Genomic DNA, 20882 nt, shown 5'->3' on the forward strand with positions numbered 1-20882 from the left:
ACCAGTGCATTGCCACTAGGCAATACAAATACATATGCAGCGAAACCGATCCAAAGAAAATCATATCGTCCTGCCGCCAATGGTAGCCTAGTGGTTAAGACCTAACACCAGCAACCAAAATGCACGGGTTCGAATCCCACGCCAATATTTTTTTCCCTATTTAACCAATATACATTCTATATTATTTATTCATAAAACAAAAAAAAAAATCGCAAAGTAGAAAAATAGCTACAAGCGACCCTACAATTCCCCCCCGCCAAAATCAGGTTTGGGGATCTAAGAGGGACACAAAGCTGATCCCGCTTGTAGCTAAAAAAATTCATAATAACGTAATCTAAAATCGATGTAATTCATAGTAGAGTATTCTTACTGTCTAATATCTTTGGCGTGATAAACACCAATAAAACGACCATCTAAATCTTCCAACTCATAATAATAATTGCCAACTTTCTTCCGAATTCTTGCCTTCAAAAATGGTGGAGCTAACTTGGAATTGTAGCTTTTCTCGAAATTGCTTTGTTTGAAGTTTCTTCTAAAAACTTCTTGACCATCAACGTAGTTTACGATTCTGGACCGTAAATTGTACTGTCTCTCATTCTGTTCCTGTCTCTTAGCTATGTTCCTGGAAGCATTCCCTCTGACAATGTCCAAAGTATCTTCTCGATCAAAGCGCACACTGCGATCCTCCAACATACCGAGGTTACGAAGCAAAGAATATGTATGACCATTCGTGACCATATGTTGTCCAAAAGTTAGATAGTAGGGTGAAGTACCTATACACGCATGCACAGATGACAGTAAGGAACAACTGATGCTGCTGAGATTTTCATCCCAAGTACTATGGTCGTTCTTTATGTATGCCCGAATGGCCGCCAGTACTGAACGATTAACTCGCTCAGACGCATTTGCCTGGGGCGAATATATCGCAGTACAAACATGCGTAACACCGTATGCTACTAACAACTGCTTGAACGGAGAAGATTTAAACTGAGCACCATTGTCAGAAACAATAGTCTCAGGAGTGCCATAAACATGAAAAAGTTCCTGCTCCAAATATCTGACGACAACGTCGGCTGTGAATTTCTTAACAGGCTTTAAAAAGCAAAACTTCGAAAAATGATCGACAACAATGAATATATCAATATGGCCTACCTTCGATCGAGGGTAAGGGCCAAGAAAATCTATGTACAACTTCTGAAAGAATCTACCTGTCTCGCTAGTTTTACCCATTGGCGGACACATAGTAAAATTGGGATGTTTTGTACCTTTACAAACTTCACAAGCATTAATGTAATCCCTCACATCATTCACGAGATTGGGCCAAAAATAATAACGACGTATTTTCTCCAAGGTTTTATTTATACCACAGTGAGATGAGAGAAGGCTGTCGTGCGCTTTACTAAGGACGTCTCTAATCAATTCTTTGGGTATCCAAAGCTTCCAAGCAAAATCGTCTCGCAGCTGATCCCCAGTACAATGTTCAGTCCGTCTGTACAAGTAGCCGTCAACTATTTTTAAGTCGGGAGTTTTATGAATAGTGGCATTGACACGGTCCAATAAGTCGGCGTATTGTCTGATTTTGAAATGTTCGGATTGTAAATCCACGAAAACACCAGTCCTGTCTATATCGGACAATTCAAAAATTTGAATTTCGGACAAATCCTCAGTGTTGGTACGCGAAAGTGCATCAGGGACTATATTTCTCGTACCTTTCCGGTGTTCAATTTTAAACTGGAACCCTTGAAGCTTTAAAGCCCATCTTGCCAACCGTGAATTCAAGTCTGTTTGGGACATGAGCCACTTCAAGGAAGCGTGGTCGGTTACAACCGTAAACTCATGCCCTTCCACATAGGCTCGATATTTCTTAATGCTTAGCACTGCTGCTAAACATTCTTGTTCGGTGACTGTATATTTGCGTTGAGCTTGGTTCAGTTTCTTTGACATAAATGCCACAGGAACTTCATCGCCTTCCGCAGTTTTCTGCACCAATACGCCTCCTATTTCAGTATTGCAAGCATCACAATGTATGAAGAACGGTTGTGAAAAGTCAGGGCTATGCAATACTGGAGCGGTTGACATTATGGTCTTCAACTCTTCAAAAGCTTTCTGCGCTTCATCATTCCACATAAATTTGCGGTTACCCTTTTGCAAATCGGTTAAAGGGCTTGTTATAGATGCATAATTCCTGATAAACTTTTGATACCAACCAGACATACCCAAAAAACGTCTGAGTTGTTTAACAGATCGAGGCGTCGGGAAATCAACAATTGCTGAAACTTTCTCAGGATCTGTTTGAATAACCCCATGTCCTACAAGGTGACCAAGATATCGGACTTCCTGTACACAAAATTTTGATTTCTCAATGTTAATTGTCAAACCTGCATTTTTGATCTGCTGCGAAAGAATTTGTAGCACTTCAAGATGTCTATCGAAAGTGTCTGACACAATTAACAGGTCGTCCAGATAAACAAACACTTCTGTTCGCAAATTCGCCGGTACCACCTTGTCCATCAGCCGTGACATGGTCTGAGGAGCATTACAAAGGCCAAAAGGCATGACCTTAAATTGATACAAGGGGCGGCCGGGAACAGTGAAGGCTGTCTTATCTTTCGACGAACTGTCAAGAGGAATTTGCCAGAAGGCGTCTTTTAAGTCTAAGCTCGTTATGTATTCAGCCCGAGGAAGTCTACTCAAAATGCCATCAATATTTGGTAACGGATAAGCATCCTTAACCGTAACTGAGTTAACCTTCCTACTGTCTAAACACAAACGAACTTTCCCCGGTTTGCGTACTAACACCATCGGGGACGACCAAGGACTATCTGACTCCTCGATGACATCCATTGCCAGCATCCTATCGATCTCATCATAAATTAATTTCTCTATGGCAGGAGAAACAGGAAAATGTCGCTGTTTTATTGGAGTAGCGTCTCCAACGTTAATGACATGAGAAATAACACTAGTGCTACCTAGTCCTTGTTTCGAAAAAGACGGAATTGTTTCGACAACAGTCTGTAAACGTCGCTTATCAATATCCTCAAGAGGACGTAAAATCGAAATTTCAAAGACCTGCTCAGAACGTTGACAACGACCTAAGTCAGATAAAAGTTCTGGCGGTAATAAATTAAATAACCTCCAAAAGTCTACACCTAGGAAAAGATCCTGGGACAAATCTGGTACAATATAGAGAGAAATGGGCTTCGTAACACCTCTAAAAACAATCTCTGTTTCTACCTTTCCAAGAACACAAACGCCTTGACCATCGGCAGTGTGTACAAAGGATTTCATCCTTTTAAAATCGCTGTCAGAATTCAAAAATTCCTTAGCTAGTGTCGAACCTAAACAGCTAACAGTGGCGCCTGTATCTAGCAAACCACTGACGGTTTTGCCAAAAATAACAACGGAGGCATAAGGTCTAAGATCATTGTGCCTATTACTACCGACACTTAACAGCTCACGACGAGTGTGCCTAATATTGCTCCAAAAATTTCGTATACGCTCTGATGAACGACAATATCTCTTACTAAGTGGAAAATCTTTAAAAATTTCGGCGCGTTTGGCTTCGTATTCAGCCAGTCGAATATGAAAAGGTTTAAAATAAGTTGGGGGTAGTTTTGAAATACCTGAGGAAGAGCAAAATTTATTATGGTCATCGGCAAAGTTACTAATATTTTCATCAGGATTAACCCGATTGTGTTCACAAACTTGTGAATCAGAGGAATTTTCTAATATCTTCAACGAAGATTGACTATCCTTTGAATGTATTGCGGAAGAAGAATCTAGTCGGTATTCGTGCTCGTTGAATTCATTGGTCTGCGTGCACTTTTCAGCGCACTCGATTGGCCGTTTTTTGAACTGCATGTAACACAGTTAGGCTTATAAACGTTCGGTGCACCGCAGCCGAAACAAAAGATACTACGAGGCTCTATACAATCCTGGTATCGGTGTCCACCTTTACGACAATTCCAGCATATCAAAGAAATAGCTGCTATCTCATCCTCCTCTAACATAAACTCATCAGGAGGAACGAATAACTCATGAATGTTTCTACGAAAGTTGCTGGGCTTAGAGGAAACATGACGCCTGCTAACATCTTGCAAAAAGAATTCCCTCTTCCTACAAACATCTCTCAAATGGGCAATCGATTAAATGGGAACATTGAGAATCTCGTGCTGAATTTCAGGCAAGAGATTACGCCTAAGAATTTCTATAAGGACATTTTCCTCCAAAGGACGAGACAACCTGTCACTAATATCCACGATAGCCTCATAAAATGAATCGAAAGTTTCGTTGGTCTTCTGTTTCCTATCGCGAATAAGCTCACGCCAATCAACGTCGGTTCTAGAATCCCTATACTGGGTTCTCAAAGCTGCACATAATTGTGGCCAGCGAATGACAGAAACAGATCTGTGGTATCGCCAATACCACTCGTTGGCCTTAGATTCAAATAAAGAAGATATATGTTGACAAAGCAAATCGAAATTACCATTAAGAGTCTCCTTAGTCAAAGCCTCTACTCTATATAAAAAGTTCTCAATAGACATACCACGAGGATCGCCAGAAAACTTCAGTTTCCAATTATGAATGATGTGTCCAACCTTATCTGGTCGCAAAGAGGAAGCTGTACCCTGGCTAATATTCGATCTAATATGGGACTGATTATCTGCACCTGAAACCTGGTTAGAATTGTCAGGAATTCCTAACAATTGTTCAAGGGTCTGAACCTGCAGCGGACGAGTAGGTGACGTATTTGCCGAGCGAGTAAAAGCTGGTTCTGCATTAGGTAAGGCGGAAGCCTGAGAGGGTAAGTTTAACCTACTAAAATTCGTCTGAATGCTAGTCTCAATCAACCTGGAAAATTGTTCGCTAAGCTGTCTCATCATCAAATCTTGTTGAGCAGTCACTGCTGCAGAAATCATGTTCTGAATATTTACATTATTGACTGAAATATTAGTAGCAGAGGTAGGCTGAGAATTGCCCTGCATCGCAGACGATACCTCGCGAGACCCAGATGGAAGTTCACCATCCCGATCGGGTGCCATAAAATCATTAGAAGGAAAGTCAGTGGGTTGTAATCCTGATCGACTAGAGTCAAATTCAGAAGCTCTCTGAGATTGAGATCGAGTTGTCATGGGAGAAGATGGTATAGCAATAGAACCTGTTCGAGATATATTTATAACTGCACCACAAGAAGGACAATTCTTGTCTTTCTTGATATGTTTAGAAAGGCATGACTTGTGAAAGGTATGTGTACACGGAGCAGTAAACCCATACGAGCTATTAGTTATTACGTGACTACAACGTCCACAGACTGTATTGACAGAAATGTCAACTAACTCCTCAGTACTAGGCTCCAGAGACATTTCTAAAGCTTCACTAGCCAAAAGTTAGAAGAAAAAAAAAATTAAACTTAATTTCGAAGGTATAAATTAAATATTTAAAATAAACGATAACTTTTAAGATAGATCTAAAAACCAAATCAATAGAGCAAATTTCAAAAAAAAAAATCTTTAAGATAGAACCAAATAAAACTAAAAGATAAATGAACCAAATTGCAAAAATCAAAACTAGCAAGATAAAGCAAAAAAAAAATCAAGTAAATAGATAAACCAGATTGCATTAAATTAGAAATCCATAAGGGGTGATAAGTTGGGGATTATCTAGCACAAAAAAAAATAAATCACAGGAAAAAATTAAAATTTAGTCAAGACGGTACTCAATTGGAAAAAAAACCAAGAAAATAAATTCCAGTCTAACTAAACAAAAAAAAAAAAAAACCAAAAAATCTATAAACATCTCATCCTAGAAATGGTTTCGTATTAGCCTAATCAACCCAATACCAAAATTCCAAAAATCATGAATGAAATTGTCCATAAACAAAAGATAATATAAAAAGATAGGGTGATATGGATGTTGCTATGAATGAAGACGGTCTGCTATTAGCCAAAACAACCAATAGCAGCAAATCCAGTAGTCATATATAGAAAGACCCAGAACACAGCAAAACGATAGAGTAAGCCATCAGTATAGACGGTGCCTAATTGAACAAAAATCCAAGAAAGCCAAGTCCTGTCCACCTATTGGCCAATATGGGTAGCCTGAATACAACAATAACTGAAAACGGTTTGGCATTAGCTGAAAGCCCAATACCAACAAGTCCAGAAATCCTTTATGAGATAAACAAAAAACCCAAGGGTATTATAAACATCATCATTCTAGATGACGGTCTGGTACTAGCATGTACATCCAATACCAGCATGTCCAGAAATCCTAAATGACAAGATATATAACACTATATATAAGGGAAGTATATTGGAAGTGAGATCCGGTATGATACCAATCGTAAAAGATCGATAGTCAAAACTCCAAGGAAATAAACCACTATACAACAGAAAAAGAGAAAGCTAAGGACAGAATGTTTTCTCAAGGAGCCAAAAGAATGGTTTCAATTATATTCAGAGATGTCAAAAACGGAAATAAATCAATGCGAGTTTCACATCGTGAAATCACAAAAATATATAACCGGGCTAAATTCACGTTGGTCCTGAATAAGAAGGGCCTGAAAACACTAAATGGGCCCCACGTTGGGCGCCAAAAATAATAAAATTATACTGTAGCATACAACTGTCTGAGTCAACTCGTTAGTGGCAAGTTCGTTCTGAGCATCACTGTAGCCGCACGCATGTGATGTCTAGCTTCCGGCTCGTCGGCAATTGGGTGAGTTCAAGAAAGCTACTGTGCTCAGAGTTAGCCAAGAAAACCACAACATAACTATTACTTTAGAAATGCGTGCAAGGATAGGGATAGGAGATAAAGACCGAAGAAGAAAAAAAAACTGTGAAAAAATTCCCAATGCGAGTCAGATGCCTAGATGGTTACATCTGAAGTGCCCCTCCCAACCATGACCATGAAGGTACCGCACCTATAATTCACCATGGTCCCTAATACCCTCAACCTATCACCGTGTTAGGAAATCAAAACAAAAGAAATTAGAAGTTCATAATGGTTTATTTAACCAGACTAAAATCTAGCATCGCATTATATTTAGCATAATAGCCAAATGTTTTATTATCATTAAATTGAAAACTAAACTAAAATTCTAATTAAAATCTTGAATAAAGAAAACCAAATAAAATCTAGTAATTCATAACCATTCCAATAAAATTAAGTATTTTTTTCCCTTTCCTTACAAAATAATAAACAAAATCTCTATAAATGACCTAACATATGCAGATATCGGTACCGCGAAAAAAAAACACAAAAAATAATAACAAAAATGCTGAAAAAGATATATCCAGTTCGGATATCATAGATATGGGTATATAAAAGCATGCATAAAAATAATAGTAATAAAGATTATAAAAGTATTCGAAAAAAAAACTAATTTTACTTGCAAAACGGGGAAAAAAAATTCATAAACAAAAAGTTAAAATGGGATTTGAAATTGGGTCATCAAAATTGGGTCATCATAGAGTTCAACATTTCCAGCTAAAATTATTTTCTATTAAATTCGTTTTTCTTTCTTGTTTTTAATTTTTCAAATAAAATATATAGTTACTTTTCCGCGAATAAGAAAAATTTTAATAAAAACCACGGATAGAAACGCGGATCATTTTTCTTCTTTAGACATTATCTTCTCAAAACAACAACAATAATATAAATAAAATCAGTAATCAAAAATCAAAAGACTTAAAAAAAAATCAAAATAAAAGGGAAAAAGCCAAAATTAATTAGAATAATATAAAAAAAAAACAAAAAAAAATTAAATGTCCGGAGCAGGGCTTGAACCCACGACCTCTCGTCTGTCAACGACGCGCTTTAGCCATTTAAGCTACACGACCACTGATCAAGGTTGCGGATAATTAATTTCACAGGCCAGCTAAACAACTTACACGTGTAATAATAATTTTACACCACCATAAATTTATCGAAAACACATGTATTAGTAAAAATTTCAAAGAAATTAAATTTAAAAAATTAAAGATGATCAATGACCGTACCGGGGTTTGAACCGAGGATCTACCGCCTGGAAATCCTAGGCTCTAACCAACTGGGCTATCGGACGACCAAGAACTTTGGCGACTAATTGTCAAGTCGAACGGGGATAAAATTAGGATAGTTTAAATTAATATTTTATTTGGGTCTTTTTTTTTTTATTCCGTTAATGTCTTTTTATGAACATTGCTGGAAATAACATTTAATGGATGTAAATGATTAATTAAAGCACCAAAGTCTATAATTTTCAAACAAAAAACTTTGAATTAATTTACCCGGAGATGGGTTTGAACCGGAGATCTACCGACTGGTAAGACCAGGCACAAGCCAACTAGGCTAAACCGCACTTATTAAAATTTTGTACAATTTACTCTAAGAGATGAATTAGGTCTTTTGATTTCTGTCACTGGTAAATTGAATTCACCTACACTCCAATAGTCAACATCATTGCCATTTTCAACTTTTGGACACTTAGGGGAAATTATGATCTGGTCGGTAAGACCAGTGTCCCTGGTTTTCTTGACTGTTGGTAGTGCAGGGAATCGATAAAGGAAAAGGAAATGACTCACTTACATTCTTACGGGTCCCACGATGAAGGATCCTTCACTGGATTTCCGCAGTAGAGCTGTTTTAAGGGTTTTTTAATAAAAATGTTGTTGGGAAAACTGATAAAATGTCTTTTCTTTAATTTTTGGTTAATTTCCACACGATTTAAATTATACTTCGAATACTCTTATTACTTTCATGCGACGATTTAAAAAAAAAATTCCCGAATTCCCGATTTCTGCATATTTACAAAAAACTAAATTTAACTTTAATTTAAACTAAAAGAATGATTTTTACTGATAAAACTTTAATTTGGGTCTTATGAGCATGGAATTTCTGGTTTTCACGATTTCGCTTGGACTGTTTCGCGCACAAACACTTTCACTAATCACACTTGATGTAGGGTAAATTTGCTTCGCCTAGGCTGCCTTCAGCAGAGTTCCAACTAGAAAATTGTTGCGGGTTTCCGATGAGGGTTGCCCGTACCCAAAAAGTAGTGTACTCCAAAGTCGTTATGGCCTTCCAAAACCAATAAAAATGCCTAAAAAAAATGTGGACAATTTGCCAATGTAAAAATTGTGACAAATAAAACCAAAGCCAGCAGCAAATAAAATAATTACCTCTCTTACGCAGAGATTCTGCATACACAACAATTGTGTAAAAACAAAATGCAAAGATGAGCTCGGAGCCACAGAAAAAGGGGAAAAATCGGCAATTCTTGCAGAAAAAAAACCAGGATTATTTACGCGAGAGGATCCAAATCCTTGTCAAAGGAATCCAAGAAAATTATGGCTTCAACCAATGTTTATGTCGCCCTAAGAAAAAAATGTCCTTCTAGGAAATGCAAGGATTAACAAAACAAAAAGCTCCTATACTTACATGAACAAAAGTCCAAGACAAGACAAAAAGGTTTGCAGCTGCGACGTCCAAGATCCAGGTGTGCGTGAAACAAACAATAGAAAGACCTTGGCGTCGCTGCAACTATTTATAGAGGAAAAAAGGATTGGAAGGGTTGCGAAGGGCACGCAAATTTTCCAGAAATTTGGAAAATTGCAGCTATTTCGAAAAGTTCCACGGAAAAATACCACCAATACTAATGCAAATCTGATTTGAAACCCAAAGCAGGTAGAAAAGTTGCAAAAAACCAGTTTTGCAAACCAGTGCATTGCCACTAGGCAATACAAATACATATGCAGCGAAACCGATCCAAAGAAAATCATATCGTCCTGCCGCCAATGGTAGCCTAGTGGTTAAGACCTAACACCAGCAACCAAAATGCACGGGTTCGAATCCCACGCCAATATTTTTTTCCCTATTTAACCAATATACATTCTATATTATTTATTCATAAAACAAAAAAAAAAATCGCAAAGTAGAAAAATAGCTACAAGCGACCCTACATTTATTGCTTTTACCTATGGCTATAAACTGTTTCTACGCGGATATATACATATATGCGCATTTCTCTTCTAAATTACCCGTTTCCCCGTAGATTTTCAGCAGCTTGCAGCTATTAATTCTTGCTAAATTGCAATTATTATTATACCATTTATGCTTTGAATCAAAAGGCGGTTTACGGCTGTGTTGTTTTGGATAAGATTCCTAAATAATTTCACAAATTTCATCCAGGTAAATTTCATTTATATCACGATTTTGTTAAGATTTGCGTTTATCAATTGCTGATAATTGCTCTTATATTGATCTTTCCATATTAGCTTTGGTAACAGTGCCATCTTTTCTTCTGTTTCGCTGTAACCAGTATAGGAAAATGATTAGACCATATCTTATCTCCAACTTTAAATTCATAGGTGTATCGTAGTAGTTCCTTAAACACAGCACAAATATCATTTACAGATTCTCCAACTGTTGTAACATACGTTAAATTCCATTCCTCATCAGCTTTTGTTATGCCATTTAAGATTAACAAGTTGTAGTCATCACATACATAGTTGCAAAAATTTGATCCCTTTTTGGTTTATGGTTTTATCTTTTTACTTTCTTGAATTGTATCCTGAGAAGAAGTTTTCTTCATCCATATGTTGGTTATTTCGTATATTTCATCCGTATGTTGGTTAAGTTCCCCAGCTCTAACATTAAAATCTACGATTAAAATAGGATTTTGTATTTTTTCCTCTTGCAAATGCGGTTTTATATTTCGAAAATCATTATCCTAAGTGGCAGGCCTTAGATATTGTAGTATTATAGAGCATGTATATTCGTTTGTGTGCAGTTTTATAAAGCTGGATAGGGCCCACTCCACTGCGCCTTCTTTCACTCTCTTATTTTATCTGAGCCCTACACTGGCACGGTCAGAAAAAAAAAATACGATTTGGGGGTGCTGGTACGGCCTTTCATATATTTTACCCAAATTTAGATATCACATTGGTACTCTACAACCAAATTTTTTTCATTATATTGCTATAGTCGGTAAATGTGTCCGGTATGGGGGTGAGGTGTACCCCCATGTATTAGATTCGTCCCCTAGTCTCAAATACCTTTCATTTGAGACCTATATTGTTTACATTTCCACTTGGCTGGTTTTGGAGGTGGGGCGGCCGCCCTAGACTTCCAATCTTAAACAAGTACACCAAATTTCTGTTTTTGAGTTAGTATAAACAAACTAAATTTAACGTAAATCGCCCATCCCAACTCCAAGATCTGGCATTTTGAAAATAGGTAAAAAGAGGGTCCCCAGTTATTCTCCTGGTTTTGGTGGTTGATTGGAGTAACCAAACCCTTTGCACTGAAAGTGGATATCAGATTCATACTCTACTCCCAAAATCCACATTTGAGCTACATATTGCTATAGTCGGAATATGTGTGGGGTTCAGGGAAAGTTTATGATGTGAGACCTCTCATAAACACTTGACCATAAAACATATATCAGATTTGAGCCCCTTTTTGTCATAATCCACAAATATGTCCAGTTTGAGAAGTGCGTAGGGTGGGGCGTCCACCCACGCACTAAGCCCTAAAAAAATGAATATCAAAATCGTGCTCTACTGTTAAATTCCTTTTATTTGAACCGCAATTGGTTTAGGGGAGTTTATGGGGTGAGACTACCCTCAAACACTTGGTCTCAAAATTGGATATCAAATTCGTTTTCTACTTTCAAATACATATTATTTTAGCCCCTTATTGCCATGAAACATGGCCGGTATGAAAGGAGATTAGGGAGTTGACCCTGAGACATAATGTCAAGCACTGTGAATGCGGCGATCCAGAAATTCTGTGCTAAGGGTCTCGTTTAGATCCACACTAATTAATTTTTATGTATGGTTATCTACATTCAAAATCATATTTCAAAGCTACCACTTAGGATACATTGGGATAGACATAGGAGGACCTGCGGATCTTTAAAAATGTAGCGTCCCCCCGACGCTAAGACTCAAAAGGCGATCTACATGTCCGGCTAAACGGCAGTACGTGACCCAGACACGTGAATTCTTATATCAACATTAGATTCGAACTCTACTGTCATAGACCATTTGTTAAATTCCCATATTATCCCGATCGAACTACACGTCTGATTGAAGCGTATTAGGTGGGTGAGCCGGTCCCAGACTCTGTACCAAATTTGTATAACATATTCGTGGTAAACACTCAAGGACCTTTCATTTAATACCCATTTTGTGACATTGGACATACGTGCTTATTTTGGGCGTTTCTGGGGTTGGAGAGGCCCCGAAGACACCTTGAATCAAATTCTTATAACAGGCGTGTACTTAATTTCCAAACAGCTTTCATTTGATACCTATATTGTCCCAATTGCTAAATATGTCCTGAGGGGTTTTTGGAGGGTGGTGGTCGCTCAAATACCAAGGAATACATTTTTATATTAGCATTTTATTATACTTTAAGTACCTTTCATTTTCTATCCATATTGTCCCAATCGGTAAATATGTCCTACTGGGTGGTTTTGGGGATGGGGAGGCCCTTCATCCATCTAGGAAAAAATTTGTATCTCAAATTTGTAGTCTACTTTTAAGTATCTCTCATGTGATACCCATATTGCCCCAAGAGGTAAAAGTGTCCTGTTGGGTGGTGTTTTTGGGGGTGGGGGACCCCCTGACATCTTTATAGTAAGTTCGTAGTCTACTCTTAAATACCTCTCATTTGATAGACATATTGCCCAAAGCGGTAAAAGTGTCCTGTTGGGTGGGGTACCACCCTTTCCCCACAAATTGAAACCCATATCGTACCAGTCGGTAAACATGTCCGTTTAGGTGGGTTTTGAGATAGGGCGTTTTTGGGGTACCATGAGTTGGCATACAAAATTTCACTTAAATCGGTGAGATCTGACGTTTTTCAAAATTGTGCAAAGGGGAGGGTCCGCCCCCACTTTGGATACCAAAAAATTTAGTACCCTAGTTTTACCGGAGGCCTAAACTCTACCATCTGTGCTTATAAATATAATAGAAAGATTTTTCGTTTCAATTGATTATTTCCGATTTAACGACTATATAAGACAGCTGTTTGCTTATTCTAATCAATTACCCACCAATAGCTCTACCGAATCTGTAAATGCGTACTGCCATCTCAAAAAACAAATCAAAGCCGCTTAAGCATTATATTGCTCTTTTCTCCTTATCAGATCCTATAGGTATTTATATTGATATGATTATTTGATATTGTTTAACATATCGAAAGAAAGTTAGAAACAGATATTTGTTTTCAAGGCCATTTATATTGTAGGATAAAATCGAGAAGTTACGCGGCTTTGGTTCATTGATGGGATTTATTGTTTTTTTTTTTGGTACAGTTCTTCAAATAATTGATCCTAATTCAATCAGATGTCCTTTTTAACATTCCCATGTAGCTTCCCAAATTCTTGTTCACCATCATCGTTACCTGAGACAAGTTTATTTTTATACCCACCACCGAAGGATGGGGGTATATTCAATTTGTCATTCCGTTTGCAACACATCGAAATATCCATTTCCGACCCTATAAAGTATATATATTCTTGATCAGCGTAAAAATCTAAGACGATCTAGACATGTCCGTCCGTCTGTCTGTTGAAATCACGCTACAGCCTTTAAAAATAGAGATATTGAGCTGAAATTTTGCACAGATTCTTTTTTTGTCCATAAGCAGGTTAAGTTCGAAGATGGGCTATATCGGACTATATCTTGATATAGCCCCCATATAGACCTATCCTCCGATTAGGGTCTTAGGCCCATAAAAACCAGATTTATTATCCGATTTCGCTGAAATTTGGGACAATGAGTTGTGTAAGGCCTTTCGACTTCTTCTGTTAATTTGGCCCAGATCGGTTCAGATTTGGACATAGCTGCCATATAGACCGATCCTCCGATTTATGATGTTAAGTCCATAAAAGCCACATTTATTGTCCGATTTTGCTGAAATTTGGGACAGTGAGTTGTGTTAGGCCCTTCGACATCTTTCTTCAATTTGATCCAGATCGGTTCAGATTTGGATATAGCTGCCATATAGACCGATTTCTTGATTTATTGTTTTGGGCCCATAAAATGCTCATTTATAGTCCGATGTCGCCGAAATTTAAGACAGTGAGTTAAGTTAAGCCCCTTGACATACTTCTGCAATATCGCACAGATCGGTCCAGAGTTGGATATAGCCGCCATATAGACCGACATCTAGATTTTAGGTTTTGGGGCCATACAAAACGCATTTATTGTCCGATGTCGCTGAAATTTGAGACAGTGAGTTTGGTTGGGCTCTTCGACGTCCTTCTTCAATTTGGCCCAGATTGGTCCAGATTTCAATATAGCTGTCATATAGACCGATCTCTCGATCTAAGGTTTTGGGCCCATAAAAGAGTCATTTATTGTCCGAAATTTGGGACAGTGCTTTGTGTTAGGCTCTTCTACACTTTTATGCAACAAGATTTGGATATAGCTGCCATGTAGACCGATATCTCGATTTAAAGTCTTGGCCCCATAAAAGGCGCATTTATAATCCGATTTCACTGAAATTTGACACAGTGACTTATGTTAGGCTTTTCGACATCCGTGTCGTATATGGTTCAGATCGGTTTATTTTTAGATATTGCTAGTGTACTTATTAGTATTTGGTCCAAATCGGAACATAATTTGATATAACTGATATGGGACATAAGGTATGAAATTTTCACCGAATTTTGATGAAAGGAGGTTTACATATATACCCAAGGTGGTGGGTATCCAAAGTTCGGCCCGGCCGAACTTAACGCCTTTTTACTTGTTTGCATTCCATTTAATCCACTGATCTTTTATTATACCCACCACCAAAGGATGGGGGTATATTCATTTTGTCATTCCGTTTGCAATTCATCGAAATATCCATTTCCGACCCTATAAAGTATATATATTCTTGATCAGTGTAAAAATCATGTCCGTCCGTCTGTCTGTTGAAATCACGATACAGTCTTTAAAAATAGAGATATTGAGATGAAACTTTGCACAGATTCTTTTTTTGTCCATAAGCAGGTTAAATTCGAAGGTGGGCTATATCGGACTATATCTTGATATAGCCCCCATATAGACCGATCCGCCGATTTACGGCCTTAGGCCAATAAAATCCACATTTATTATCCGATTTTGCTGAAATTTGGGACAGTGGGTTGTGTTAGGCCCTTCGATATTCTTTGTCAATTTGGCTCAGATCGGTCCAGATTTTGATATAGCTGCCATATAGACCGATCCTCCGATTTAGGGTCTTAGGCCCATAAAAGCCACATTTATTAACTGATTTTACTGAAATTTGGGACAGTGAGTTGTGTTATACCCTTCGACATCCTTCGTTAATTTAGCCCAGATCGGTCCAGATTTGCATGTAGCTGCCATATAGACTGATACTCCGATTTAGGGTTTTAGGCCTACATAAACCTCATTTATTATCCGATTTCGCTGAAATTTGGGACAGTGAGTTGCGTTAGTCCCTTCGCCATCCGTCGTCTGATCCTGATCGGATCAGATTTGGATATAGCTGCCATATAGACCGATCTCTCGATTTAAGGTTTTGGGCCCATAAAAGTTGCATTTATTCTCGGATGTCGCCGAAATTTGAGACGGTGAGTTAAGTTAAGCCCCTTGACATAATTCTGCAATATGGCACAGATCGGTCCAGATTTGGATAGAGTTGCTATATGGACCGATCTCTGGGTTTTAGGTTTTGGGGTCATAAAAGGTGCATTTATTGTCTGATGTCGCCGAAATTTCGGATAGTGACAAAATAGACAAAATTTGTGAATTTGACACATTGACTTAGGTTGGGATGTTCGACATCCATGTTTTATATGGTACAGATCGGTTTATTTTTAGATATACCTACTAAATAGACCAATATTTTGTTGTATACAATTGAACAATGACTTGTACTTATTAGCATTTTGTCCAAATCGAAATATATTTCGTTATAACTGCTATGGGGGCATAAATTACGCATTTTTCACCGGACTATGATGAAAAGTGATTTACGTATATACCCGAGGTGGTGGGTATCCAAAGTTCGGCCCGGCCGAACTTAACGCCTTTTTATTTTTTTTTATTTTATCTTCTCTTACAACAATTTTGTGCTTTAACTGAGAAATACAATTATTTCTTTAAAATAAGAAACATTTTTTTATTTAATTGCTTTGCCGGAATCACATATCGTTCAATAGTTATATTTGAACCTGCTAGTTTTTATACCCACCACCGAAGGATGGGTGGTGGGTATTCATTTTGGTGGTGATTCATTTTGTCATTTCGTTTGCAATTCATCGAAATATCCATTTCCGACCCTATAAAGTATATATATTCTTGATCAGTGTAAAAATCATGTCCGTCCGTCTGACTGTTGAAATCACGATACAGTCTTTAAAAATAGAGATATTGAGATGAAACTTTGCACAGATTCTTTTTTTGTCCATAAGCAGGTTAAGTTCGAAGATGGGCTATATCGGACTATATCTTGATATAGCCCCCATATAGACCGATCCGCCGATTTAGGGTCTTAGGCCCATAAAAGCCACATTTATTATCCGATTTTATTGAAATTTGGGACAGTGAGTTGTGTTAGGCCCTTCGACATCCTTTGTCAATTTGGCTCAGATCGGTCCAGATTTGGATATAGCTGCCATATAGACCGATCCTCCAGTTTAGGGTCTTAGGCCCACAAAAGCCACATTTATTATCCGATTTTGATGAAATTCGGGGCAGTGATTTGTGTAAGGCCCGTCGACATCCTTCGTTAAATTGGCCCAGATCGGTCCAGACCGATCCTCCGGTTTAGGGTCTTAGGCCCACAAAAGCCACATTTATTATCCGATTTTGATGAAATTCGGGACAGTGAATTGTGTAAGGCCCATCGATATCCTTCGTTAATTTGGCTCAGATCGGTCTAGATTTGGATATAGCTGCCATATAGATCGATCCTCCGATTTATGGTGTAAGGCCCATAATAGCCACATTCATTATCCGATTTTGCTGAAATTTGGGACAGTGAGTTGCGTTAGGCCCTTTGACATATTTCTTCAATTTGGTCCAGATCGTTTCAAATTTGGATATAGCTGCCATATAGACCGATTTCTTGATTTATGGTTTTGGGCCCATAAAATGCTCATTTATTGCCCCGAATTTTGGAACAGTAAGTTAAGTTAAGCCCCTTGACATACTTCTGCAATATCGCACAGATCGGTCCAGATTTGGATATAGCAGCCATATAGACTGATATCTAGGTTTTAGGTTTTGGGGCCATAAAAGACGCATTTATTGTCCGATGTCGCAGAAATTTGAGACAGTGAGTTTGGTTAGGCTCTTCGACGCCCTTCTTCAATTTTGCGCAGATCGGTCCAGATTTGAATATAGCTGCCATATAGACCGATCTCTGGATTTAAGGTTTAGGGCCCATAAAAGTTGCATTTATTGTCCGATTTCGCCGAAATTTGGGACAGTGCTTAGTGTTAGGCTCTTCGACATGTTTATGCAACTTGGCCCAAATCGGTCCAGATTTGGATATAGCTGCCATGTAGACCGATATCTCGATTTAAAGTCTTGGCCCCATAAAAGGCGCATTTATAATCCGATTTCACTGAAATTTGACACAGTGACTTATGTTCGGCTTTTCGACATCCGTGTCGTATATAGTTCAGATCGGTATGAGGTATATGAGTATAAGGTATGAAATTTTCACCGAATTTTGATGAAAGGAGGTTTACATATATACCCGAGGTGGTGGGTATCCAAAGTTCGGCCCGGCCGAACTTAACGCCTTTTTACTTATTTTGGTATTACGAAATACTTCCTGTATTGCTTGTTCGTTTTCAAGCTCAAATATTATTGCCGTTTTTCCATTGTGATCAAATACCTTATTTACATATTTAATAGTAAAGAGTGATTTGTTAAGAGCTTGATAACTTTTTTTTTTTAAAAAACGCATAAAATTTGCAAAATCTCATCGGTTCTTTATTTGAAACGTTAGATTGGTCCATGACATTTACTTTTTGAAGATAATTTCATTTAAATGTTGACCGCGGCTGCGTCTTAGGTGGTCCATTCGGAAAGTCCAATTTTGTGCAACTTTTTCGAGCATTTCGGCCGGAATAGCCCGAATTTCTTCGGAAATGTTGTCTTCCAAAGCTGGAATAGTTGCTGGCTTATTTCTGTAGACTTTAGACTTGACGTAGCCCCACAAAAAATAGTCTAAAGGCGTCAAATCGCATGATCTTGGTGGCCAACTTACCGGTCCATTTCTTGAGATGAATTGTTCTCCGAAGTTTTCCCTCAAAATGGCCATAGAATCGCGAGCTGTGTGGCATGTAGCGCCATCTTGTTGAAACCACATGTCAACCAAGTTCAGTTCTTCCATTTTTGGCAACAAAAAGTTTGTTAGCATCGAACGATAGCGATCGCCATTCACCGTAACGTTGCGTCCAACAGCATCTTTGAAAAAATACGGTCCAATGATTCCACCAGCGTACAAACCACACCAAACAGTGCATTTTTCGGGATGCATGGGCAGTTCTTAAACGGCTTCTGGTTGCTCTTCACTCCAAATGCGGCAATTTTGCTTATTTACGTAGCCATTCAACCAGAAATGAGCCTCATCGCTGAACAAAATTTGTCGATAAAAAAGCGGATTTTCTGCCAACTTTTCTAGGGCCCATTCACTGAAAATTCGACGTTGTGGCAGATCGTTCGGCTTCAGTTCTTGCACGAGCTGTATTTTATACGGTTTTACACCAAGAACTTTGCGTAAAATCTTCCATGTGGTCGAATAACACAAACCCAATTGCTGCGAACGGCGACGAATCGACATTTCACGGTCTTCAGCAACACTCTCAGAAACAGACGCAATATTCTCTTCTGTACGCACTGTACGCATTCGTGTGGTTGGTTTAATGTCCAATAAAGTAAACTGAGTGCGAAACTTGGTCACAATCGCATTAATTGTTTGCTCACTTGGTCGATTATGTTGACCATAAATCGGACGTAAAGCGCGAAACACATTTCGAACCGAACACTGATTTTGGTAATAAAATTCAATGATTTGCAAGCGTTGCTCGTTAGTAAGTCTATTCATGATGAAATGTCAAAGCATACTGAGCATCTTTCTCTTTGACACCATGTCTGAAATCCCACGTGATCTGTCAAATACTAATGCATGAAAATCCTAACCTCAAAAAAATCACCCTTTATTTGCTATATTTAATTTGTCTCTGAATAGATTTTTTGCATCTTCCATTGGGTTCATTGAGTTTTTAGTTACTTTAATAAATAGTTTATTTGGCTTTATTTCATTCTGCAACTTTTCTTTTTTGAATTGGGCATTTTCCTGTTGCACTTTATTTAATTAATCTTTTAGTTCTTGATTTTCCATTGATACCTTCTATTTCGACCTTTTAATCTTCAATGTCCGATTTTGTGGGGAGTGTTTAAAATTTTTCATCAAAGTTTGAGTTAATAGTTTCTTTTATTATTTTTATTAAATTATTTGTATCCATGTTCGATTTTATACTGGTATTTTCAGGGGATTTTATCTCAGTGTATCTTCTTTTGGGTGTATGGATATTACTTTGCATATTTTCTAACCCTGAAAATTTTCCTATACGCCAATACCGGTTTTCGATAACACTAATTTTTTTATCGGAATATTTTCACCACCAAACTTGGTTGGACAAGGCCAACTCATATTATACTTTGTTATGTAGGTGTTTGTTTACTCGATGTGTATCTATATTGAGTGGTGATATCTTATATATAACAAGTAAAAGCGTGCTAAGTTCGGCCGGGCCGAATCTTAAATACCCTCCACCATGGCATTGTCGAGTTCTTTTCCCGGCATCTCTTCTTAGGCAAAAAAACGGATATAAGAAAAGATTTGCTCTGCTATTAGAGCGATATCAAGGTATGGTCCGGTTTGGACCACAATTAAATTATATGTTGGAGACCTGTGTAAAATGTCAGCCAATTCGAGTAAAAATTGCGCCCTTTGTGGGCTCAAGAAGTAAAATAGAAAGATCGATTTATATGGGAGCTGTATCGGCCTATAGACCAATTCAGGCCATAATAAACACGTATGTTAATGGTCATGAGAGAATCCGTCGTACAAAATTTCAGGCAAATCGGATAATAATTGCGACCTCTAGAGACTCAAGAAGTCAAGATCCCAGATCGGTTTATATGGCAGCTATATCAGGTTATGAACCGACTTGTACTTTATTTGACATAGTTGTTGAAAGTAACAATAAAAAACGTCTTGTGAAATTTCAGCCAAATCGGATAGAAATTGAGCCCTCCAGAAGCTCAAGAAGTGAAGTCCCCATATCTGTTTATATGACAGTTATACCAGGTTATGAACCGATTTGAACCATACTTGGCACAGTTGTTGAATATCATAACAAAATACTACGTGCCAAAATTCATTCAAATTGGATAAGAATTGCGCCCTCTAGAGGCTCAAGAAGTCACGACCCAAGATCGGTTTATATGACAGCTATATCAGGTTATGGACCGATTTGAACCATACTTGGCACAGTTGTTGGATATCATAACAAAACACGTCGTGCGAAATTTCATTCCAATCGGATAAGAATTGCGCACGCTAGAGGCTCAGGAAGTCAAGACCCAAGATCGGTTTATATGGCAGCTATATCAGGTTATGGACCGATTTGAACCATACTTAGCGCAGTTGTTGAATATCGTATAAAAACACGTCGTGCAAAATTTCATCCCAATCGGATAAGAATTGCGCACTCTAGAGGCTCAAGAAGTCAAGACCCCAGATCGGTTTATATGGCAGCTATATCAGGTTATGAACCGATTTCGACCATACTTGGCACAGTTGTTGGATATCATAACAAAACACGTCGTGCGAAATTTCATTCCAATCGGATAAGA

General features: G+C 38.0%; 1 protein-coding gene and 1 long non-coding RNA gene across 2 annotated transcripts in view; both read right to left on the reverse strand.

Moving 5' to 3' along the window:
* LOC106095163 (MOXD1 homolog 2-like) overlaps positions 1 to 20882 on the reverse strand; it is a 600098-nt gene that overhangs the window by 182693 nt on the left and 396523 nt on the right. The window lies entirely within an intron of this gene.
* Positions 8917 to 9720, reverse strand: LOC131994105 (uncharacterized). The gene is made up of 3 exons (XR_009396441.1): positions 9421 to 9720; positions 9162 to 9356; positions 8917 to 9082 (listed from the first exon to the last, which is right to left on the reverse strand). It is a non-coding gene; the product is annotated as an uncharacterized LOC131994105 (long non-coding RNA).

The sequence above is a fragment of the Stomoxys calcitrans genome, chromosome 1 (genome assembly GCF_963082655.1).
Source record: "Stomoxys calcitrans chromosome 1, idStoCalc2.1, whole genome shotgun sequence".
NCBI lineage: Eukaryota > Metazoa > Arthropoda > Insecta > Diptera > Muscidae > Stomoxys > Stomoxys calcitrans.